Genomic DNA, 9,582 nt, shown 5'->3' with positions numbered 1-9,582 from the left:
ACTTTTAATGACTTCAAGAATGCAGCAGCCTTAAACACGGTATCTAAACGCTTTAAGTATTCTCCCTCCGTTTGTTTTAGACTGTACTGCATCACTTCTCATGTTGGAAGAAAACCGAAGGAACACACTCCATCCACGTGTTCACAGAGCCACAACAGCACCTGTCACTTCTCCCATTCTAAAGGTGCTGTCAGGGAAGACATTGGCAGGGTGTTAGAACATAGCATCTTATGTCAAGAGCTTTATCATTCAGGATGAAATATGATAGATCTTTTTGACACATTTATAACAGCCGGGTTATTTTTGACAACACAATTGAAAAGTGAGTTTCCACCATTAAACTGTAATATGAAAGGTGTCAGCAAAGTCTGTGATCTCTAACAACATAGAGTATCAAGTTGTAAACAATAGCTTTCGTAGAAAACCTAGAGTGTGAGCAAGTGTTGTAGTCCCTCTTTGGAAAGATTCTAGCAAGGATTATGACCAGCGAAGTGGGATTATCTTCTCCCTACAGAGCTTGCACCATGGAGAAATAAGGAGTTGTTTCTCTGGATTCCGCCTTGCCACGGACCTCTGACACAGATACCATGCATCCCAGGCCTCAAGTTGCAACCAGCAGGCTTCCAATACCCTAAATCCCTCTTCACACTGTCTGCCAGCCTCACCCAGCCTGCAAGGCAGCACCTTCCCATGCAGGTACCGTGCATCGAGGCTGCAGACCCCTGTCCGGCAAGAGCTGCAGGCTCTCGGACTCTCTCGGCACACCCACTCACTAGCCTTGGCTAGCCTGCCCCTGAGAACTGCCCAAGAGTTGTGGACCAACTCTGGCCTAGAAAACCCAGGAGGCTACATTCAGAGGGCCACAACTACTTCTCCAGCGAAGCCGGAGTCCAAGCCTGTTTGAGAGTATATTCCGTCTCTGGGTACTCTTCCTCACCACTAAAGCAGCCATTCATGTTCTCCTGACACAGGTATCCTTCCTTCCCTGTTACAGATAAGAATTCTTACTAACCTACCTCTGTCCAGTGTACAGCTTGGTTTCCATTTCTTGTTTGGACATTAATGAATATGATCAATAAATAGTAATGGCTAATATTTATTGCGGGTTTCTTATGTTCAAGAATATAAATACTCATATATTTAACCAAAAAGAAAACTGAATATCAGAGAGTTTAAGTGTCTCATCAAAATGACAGAGTTGGGATTCTAATGTGGACAGTAAGAGAGAGCCCATGCTCACAATCTTACATATATCACTTCCAAGAAATGATATGAAATTGACCTTTCCGAAGTTGTTTCTCTGAATGTTTCTTTGTTGTTTCTATAGCCATATTCATTACTCAGCATCAAATAGCTTCCTTAATTTTTCTTTAGTTTATAAAATACAGCTATAACAACTTTCAGTTGATTATTTGCCTGATCATTTTTATTCCATCACTTGAAATTCATTCCTCTCTTAAGCTTATGTTTTATGTGTGACTTTATCAAATAGTACATCTCTTATAATTTATATCTATTTAATTGGAAAATGGTTTATTTATAATTAAAATAGCTAATTAATTTTACCTTATCTCTGCAATATCCATATGCTCTTTTTATATCCTGCTTTTTGATGTTTCAATTTTCCCTTCCTTTCCTCTGTTTTATTAAAATGATAGGGGGAGTTGGTTTTTGTTTTTGTTTTGTTTTCATATCCCCTTTTTATGTCTGCTACTGATTTGAAAATGTGCTTTGGCTAGCAGGAACTGATATCTTATGGCTAATAAAATTAAAGAGAAGTAATGTCAGAGGTAGTTCATTTGATCAAGTGCTACCAAAGTTCAGCACAAGTAAGTATAGACATGTGCTTTCATTAGGACATTTCTGAATCACAAATTCTGTGCATTTCATAAAAAATCTGTGTTCTTAAAGAATGCATCACTGCACTAAAAGTTTAACAGTTTAGCCATGTCATACTAATCATGAAAAAATAATTACTATTACTATTTTGACCCTTACAAATAGAATGATTTTTAAAAAAGTAAAATGTAGGGACTCCTGGGTGGCTCAGTCGGTTAAACATCTGCTTTTGACTCAGGTCATGATCTGGGATCGAGCCCCATGTCAGGCTCCCTGCTCAGCGGGGAGTCTGCTTCTCTCTCTCCCTCTGCCGCTCCCCTTGCTTGTGTTCTCTCATGCTCTCTCTCTGTCAAATAAATATATAAAATCTTAAAACAAGTAAAATGTATACACAGCCAATTTATTTTTCCATGTTGTAAAATTCTTCCAAAGCATCGCGGCGCAGCTATTTTTCTACATGTAAAACATGCTTTGGTGATGAGTCCTGACGAAGGAGCGAGTTCCACTAGAGACACATAGGAAAGCTGTCGGAAAGTTTTAAGGAATAAAACAAAAAACTTAGACTTTAGAATTGAATATTTAACCAAACTGTCATTCAAGTACAAGAGCATGTTAAAAATATTCTCTAGCATCAAAGTCTCCAGAAATCTGTCACAAACATGACCACACTGGAAACTGCTTTGGATGACATGCTTAAGAAAAAGGGCAGTCCAAGTCAGAACATGTTGCAAGGGCTGTATCATATAAAGATGAGAATACTTTGGTAAATAGTTTGTTATCTTTGAAAGAACACCCAAGATGAAGTTAAAACAGGGGAAACTATAGACACAACGACTCAAAAGGAAAGTCCATTTAGTATTTATGTGAAGTCTAAATAATGTTGGAATGGTAGCGAAGGAAACAAGACACCTGAGGACATGGTAAAGTTATTAGGGAGGAAATATATCATTTAAAAATATAATAGAGTTTAAAAGACATTAAAGCAGGTCAAAATGCAAGAATAGATTTAGTTGTGACAAAGAGGTCCAAACTAGCAATAATTTTGAAAAATGTCCTAACCTCACCAGTTAAAAGACAAAGATACCTCTTAAAAGTTAGGGTCCAGACCACTGTTCTACAATAATTGCTAGACAAAATGGATAAGCCACTTTGTATCTAAGTATGCAAAGAAATGTAAGAGAATTCAATTTCATAAAAACAAGAGCCCCTCTTAGGGAAGCAGAGACTAATGTTTGCTTCCTTCCCTGGAGCCAGACTGCCAAGTCTGCACACAGGTGACTAGATCGTCACACACAGAAGGCTTCTGATGAAGTAACAAGAAAACAGGGAGCTTTTCATCGTACTGGCTGTTCTTGTGTGCTTCTGTAGAAGTCTCATCTACAGGGATGCTCCCATTCATTAAGACTTCCATAAAGGGCTTTGGCAGCGCATGGCAGCACGGAACGTAGGTGGCCGGTCTGGTAAGAGATCTTTGTATACTCGGAGTGGTTAGGATTACTGGAAAGGAAATGTTAGCAAATGTTGTAGGGAGAGACATATGAAACAAAAGCCTGATTTATTTTTTACTTAAGCAAATTAGACACAGCAAAGCAGGGATTTGGGGAAATAGGAGTTTGGGGATTTGAGGATGGAATGTTATACAGGTTGGTTGCCCCTTGGCTATGGAAAGGTAACGAGATTGTGACTGTTGCAGAATGGCTGGATTTCAGAAGCTTGGACATGGAGGTGAGGCTTTGCCCACTGGCTGACTTTCAGAAGTATGTGTCTGTCACTGGATGGCAGGCTGTAATAATTGAACTATGTACTGGTAGAAACCTGTACTGTTGAGATGCTGACATTAATGAATTAAATGATTTCAAACTGGTGGTCAACTGTTACCATGGCTATGGAAAAATGATCCTTTTCTTAGAAGTGGAGAAACTTTTTTTTTTTTTTTTTTTTAATCCCCTAGTCCACTGTTCTGCCAATGGGTGGAACCAGTGATGCCTGGGACAAATCTCATCCTTGAGACATCAAAAACCAGAGTTGAACTAAAACTAAAGGTACAATACAGGCTTGATCAGTACTACTCTTGATTAAGTTTAAATGATCAGCCCCTTACCCTTGATTCTGATCACTAGAGAAGTGCTACTTATGCGGTAGCTAGATAGATAACAAATAAAAGATCTATTTTAAGATAGGAAATATCATAAAGGATATAGATATTCATTAAAAATTGTAGCAAATTTAAACAATTTTATTGATAGACTACATGGTAAAATTTATAACGTGCATCTTTAACACATTCTCTTAATTATTGATGATCAAAAATATAGAAAATCAATGAGAATAAATGATGTATGAAAGACAGGATTAAAAGGATTAACTTACAGAAATTATCTGGAAATCTCCATTCATGAAATTGAAAATACACATTTTTACGTACACAGGGAATGTTGAAAAATAAAATATAAATCTTAAAATTCCATTTATATAAAATAAAATTTAAACTGTATTCTAAAAAAGAACTGAATGATAATGAAAATATTGCATATGAAGTATCTGGGATATAGCAAAATCATTATTTCAAGAGCAATTTCTAACCTTAAATTAGTATATTAAACAAAATAGGTTCTCACAAGTAATAAGTGCTCCTCTTTTCAGATTAGAAAAGATATAACAGGGAAACCCCATATAAACTAGGAAAAGATCATTAATTTGAGAGTGGAAGTTAATGAGATTTAAAATATATATATCAATAGAGACTATCAGGAAGACCAAATATTAATTCTTGCAAAATATTAACAATAGAGATAAACATTTGGAAAGACTGATAAAGCCTCAAGAGAAAAGACACAAATAAACAACATCCTAATGAAAATGAGAACATAAATTCAGATAAAATAGAGAATATAATATTAAAACAATACTCTAAATAGCTACACAAATTGTTAGCTCTGTATATCTAGACATATATATATACACATCCAAGAGAACTGACTCCAGAAAAAAAAAAAAAATCAACAGTATTGTAACTATCAAAGAAATGAAAGCAGGGATTAAATATCTTATTTCTCCAATTTTAAAAGCCCAGATAATTTTACAGACAAGTTTTATAAAATTTAAAGTGAGTAGTCTTTTCTATTTTCTACTGTTTTTGACAGTAGATAAAGAAGAAATATTTAGGGGGCGCCTGGGTGGCTCAGTTGGTTAAGCGACTGCCTTCGGCTCGGGTCATGATCCCGGAGTCCCGGGATCGAGTCCCACATCGGGCTCCCTGCTCAGCGGGGAGCCTGCTTCTCCCTCTGACCCTCTCCCCTCTCATGCTGTTTCTCTCTCGCTCGCTCTCTAATAAATAAATTAAAAAAAAAAAAAAAAAAAAGAAATATTTAGTTCTATGAATCTGGCCGAATCATAACAGTAAAATCGGGGGATTATGCTGCTAAAAAGAATATTTTCATGGCCATTACATTCATAAGTATAGATATGCCAAGGACACAAGGGTTAATATTTAAAATAAATAAATGGAGGGGCACCTGGGTGGCTCAGTCAGGCAGGCATCCGGCTCTTGATTTCCGCTCAGGGCGGCAAGACCGAGCTCCGTGTGGTTCTGGCTCAGTGGGGAGTCTGCCTGAGATTCTCTCTCCCTCTCCCACTTCCTCTGCCCCCCACCCCCACTTGTGGGCACTCTCTCTCTCAAATAAATAAATAAATCTTTAAAAATAAATAAATAAATGGAATTAATAACCTTACCAAAGGGAAAACCTGTATATGTTAATTCATGTGTTTGTCACAGACCCAATAGGAAATAAATCACACATACAAATTTGTAAAATTTGAGGAGGGCTTACTTAAAAAGAAGTGACTACAAAGGTGAATGGACCATAGGGAGATAAGGGCTAGTGTAGGAACTCAGCTAACAAAACTGGATTACTCTACAGTTGTAATAAGTCAGTATCTGAAGATAATATATAACACTAAAGATTTGCTATTACAGTTCTTAAAGAATAGATAAAAATGAGTTTTTCTGAGGAACTTGTAAATACAATTATTTAAAATTTTATATGTAAGAATGAAGAGCCATTGAGGACTAAAACTCCTCTAATGAAAAGAGCTTGAGGTAAGGCGGAAGAGAGGTTTTCTGGAAAGATACCCAGGAATTATGACTCAGGAGTCATAAAGACATGCAGTATATCTCAGGACAGTGACCGCAGGATGTGCATAAACTTAAGTGCCGTGAGAATGCTTACAATGGACAGCAGCTGTAAAGAGCAATCTAAATAGGTAGATCAGTTTGGTTTATGAGCATCAGCCAGCTTTGCCCGCTCCCTGGTCAAGGTCCACGAGCTGATGAAGAAAGAAGTGCGGCTGCGGGACGGTAGTTCTGTACGTGCTCAAGAACACGAATTTATCCGCACTGAGGCTGACCGGGTCCTGCCACCTGCTGAGCTCCCCGCCTGACAACAGTGGTAACAAATGCTGTGTTTTCCCAATGGCACTATTCCCAGAGGAATAGCCAAGCACCTGGTCGCATGTTTACTATAATAGATCCCTTCAGGCAGGAGCAGTGATTTTCTTCTTCACTGAAACAGGCGCTTACACTTTATATTAATTTCTTTCTCCCAGTGCCACCGGTGAGCGTGTAAAATATATTAGCCACTTTTACGATATTCCACACTGCATTGCTTCCAACTAGGAACTATTTCCACAGCAAAACACGTGAGGAATGAATGACCTTATACGGACTGGATTCGCTGATCTTATTATGTATTCCATCATCCTGGAGTATCCTGATAGAAGGCAGGATGGCTTATTCCAAATCCAATTAATGCACTAGCTGTGTAACAACACCTCGTGGGACCGACGTGCTTCCCTATATGTTGCAATATATACTCAGAGCAGATGATCAGTATACGGCTAGATTGCATGTGTCTGGGAGCTCAGCACTCGATGTGAGTGGTTTTTCTTGCTATTTCTCCTTATGTACTTACACAATTTTGGTTTTCCATTCCAGCAACTTTGGTTTTGCTGGCTTAGATGTCTTAGTGCCCAAAAAACCACTGAGGGATATAATGACCTTCCACCGAGTTGGAAGTTGAGATAGTTATCATGCAACTCCGGGCTCATTGTATCAATGAAGGACTAGGCAGGAAAGTCATACTGAATTTGTTGAATAATCCAGTTTATCTAGAGAAAATAGAGTGCTAATATACAGTGAGGGCAAAGGGAAGTATATCTAAAATCAGATGATTATTTGAGTGCTTCTGAGTATTCCCATGTCCAGTGGCAGAAGTTAATATTAATCTATAACAACTTAATAGGGATGGGGCACACTAATTGCACAGATATTTCATGAATAAATAATGATCATATGTCCAGGTAAATAATCAAAACAAATTGAAAAGCTGTGGAGTTATTGTTAGAAAATGTATTGTAAACCCTAAGGAGTGACTGTGGAAGCAGCTGAAACGTCATCAGCATTCCTGTTCTTGGGCTGTTGAATACCATGGCGCGGTGGGAAGAGGATCCCATCATCTCACTGGGCAGGGGATAGATAAGGAGCTATGAAAGAAAGTGACCCTCAACTCCCCTTCCTGCCTCAGGCGATTGCTAGCGCAGACATCCTGTTCCTCCCTTATCCCACTAGTGCCTCCCCGTGTGCCCCCGAGGAAGGGGAGGGTGCAGGCCTGCTTTCCGGCTTCAAGATAATTGCCATCTCTTTGTACCCCTTCCCCACGCTTTGATACATCTGTCCTTGCTTTGCTGATAAAAAAACAAAATAAAAGCTATGTGCAGAATTCAGCTGCCCAGGTGGTGTCAGAGAGCTTTATTTTGGTGCGAGACAACAAAAGGCTGAGTGAGGACAAATAGAGCATGGCATGGTTTGTGGAGAAGTGAGTTGTAAATACCAAATATCACCATGTGAGTAGCCACAGAAATAAGAAATGAGAATATTTGCCTATTGGCCATGTTTAGATACATATGATAATATATAGAATCATATTTTCCTTTTTCTGTACCATTCTAGCTAATGCAAGATGTGTTAAAAGTGGTTATACATGATATTATTATATAAACATTTTATAATTATGATTGTATAAATATAATTAAATACTAAATTTTATGTAATAATTTTATATTAATTTCAGGATGTCAAAGGGAAATTGTGATTGAACTATAAAAAAATGAATAAGACCCACATAATTACACAGTTATGTGATTCTTCCTGCTGTTTGGGGGAAGAATAAGAGCAAGTTTAGTTAAATGAGTATTGCATTCAGTTAGGCTGAGGCTGAGGCTCATTATTGCTGCTGTTCAGATGATGAAATATAGGTTATAGGCAAATTTACAAAATGGTAGACTGTGCTAAGATTGTCAACTCTGTGTTGTAAGTACTCCAAAGTCTAATGTTACCTCTGTACCAGAGGGGAAGCTGGGGACTACTTTTTCTTGAATCAATTATGGAAACAATTCTACATTTTTAGTAACATAATCCTTCCTACTAACCTACAAATAGGTTTCCATTACGGGGGTAAATTAATGGTAGAAAAATAACTCCCCCACTGCCCACAAAATAAGTAAAATTCACAAATGATCAGGATAGTGTCAATTTGGTAACTCTTTGAAGAATGTTTTAGGAGAATCAAAATTATGCAGATTCTATAATGAAAGTATACACAGTTATCTTCTGGCGTCATTTAAAATTTTTCAATTGAAATTGTATCTTTGGTAGATAATGTAGCTGAAAATTAAAAACCGTAAATCAGCTAACCCAAAATCCACTGCTTAGAAAGCTCTTGTCAGATCAAAATGCTAAGCTGAACTCGTTTTCTTTCAAATGAGCTTTTCTCATTAATCTAAGTAAAAGTGATGGGATGTTTAAGAGCTGAGAATTGACAGAATATTTCAGGGGTGTTAGAAACTATTGTGACATATACTGTTTTTCCTTCTTAGAAATTCAGGACAATTTAGGTCATTTAGCAAAGATTTACCCAAATGAGGTAAAATGCTTGGATTTCTGAGGCTGGTTGAAATTTATTTGGATTAAGAATAACTTTGCTTTTAATTAAAAGCTTAAATAATTACAAACCTTGGTAGATTTAAATATTTACTTGTGATGTAAAATTAGAATACAAAAGTCTGGAGCCGTTCCTTATTTCAAGTTATACATTAATGTTTATTCTGGTTTATAAAAATAATGTAAGTTTCTCTTGATTATATAAGATCATGATTTTCTTATATTTGAATTGCCTGGTCTTAAGAGATTAATTTGTACAGAGTAGTAGTTTAATCTTTTTTTATCCCCATTCCTAATATATCCTGCATACGTCCCACAAAATGAAATTAATAAGATGCAAATCTACTTAGAACTTTTCAGTGGCTTGTAGGATTGAGTACAACCTTTATGCTTGTCAAACACAGCTCTTCAGATATGACTCAACTTCATTCTCTAATCTCTCTTGCTACTACCTCACTATTTTCTTGGATTTCATACTTGAGTGCTGCTTAACGACTTGATTCCCTTGTAGTTTATTCACATTTGCTATCTCTATTGGTGATTATTAGAAGCAGAGGATATTGAGAAGAGAGACATACTAAAGTCAGAAGATGATCTGTAATAGATAGATGATAGATAGATAGATAGATAGATAGATAGATAGATAGATAGATGATAGATAGATAGACCTATCAATCTATCAATTTATATTATTGATATATAGATATAGCAATTTGATCTCGAACAAATAAAGGAAACCAAGGCAA

General features: G+C 37.0%; 1 long non-coding RNA gene across 1 annotated transcript; it reads left to right on the top strand.

The window, feature by feature from the left end:
- The first annotated feature begins 655 nt into the window (after positions 1-655).
- On the top strand, positions 656-3,716 carry LOC144379762 (uncharacterized). Its single transcript, XR_013443127.1, has 3 exons — positions 656-971; positions 3,094-3,283; positions 3,533-3,716. It is a non-coding gene; the product is annotated as an uncharacterized LOC144379762 (long non-coding RNA).
- The last annotated feature ends 5,866 nt before the right edge of the window (positions 3,717-9,582 follow it).

Source organism: Halichoerus grypus, chromosome 13, assembly GCF_964656455.1.
Source record: "Halichoerus grypus chromosome 13, mHalGry1.hap1.1, whole genome shotgun sequence".
Classification (NCBI taxonomy): Eukaryota; Metazoa; Chordata; class Mammalia; order Carnivora; family Phocidae; genus Halichoerus; species Halichoerus grypus.
The sequence above is the reverse complement of the archived record's forward strand: the minus strand, read 5'-3'. Positions and strand labels throughout refer to the sequence as shown.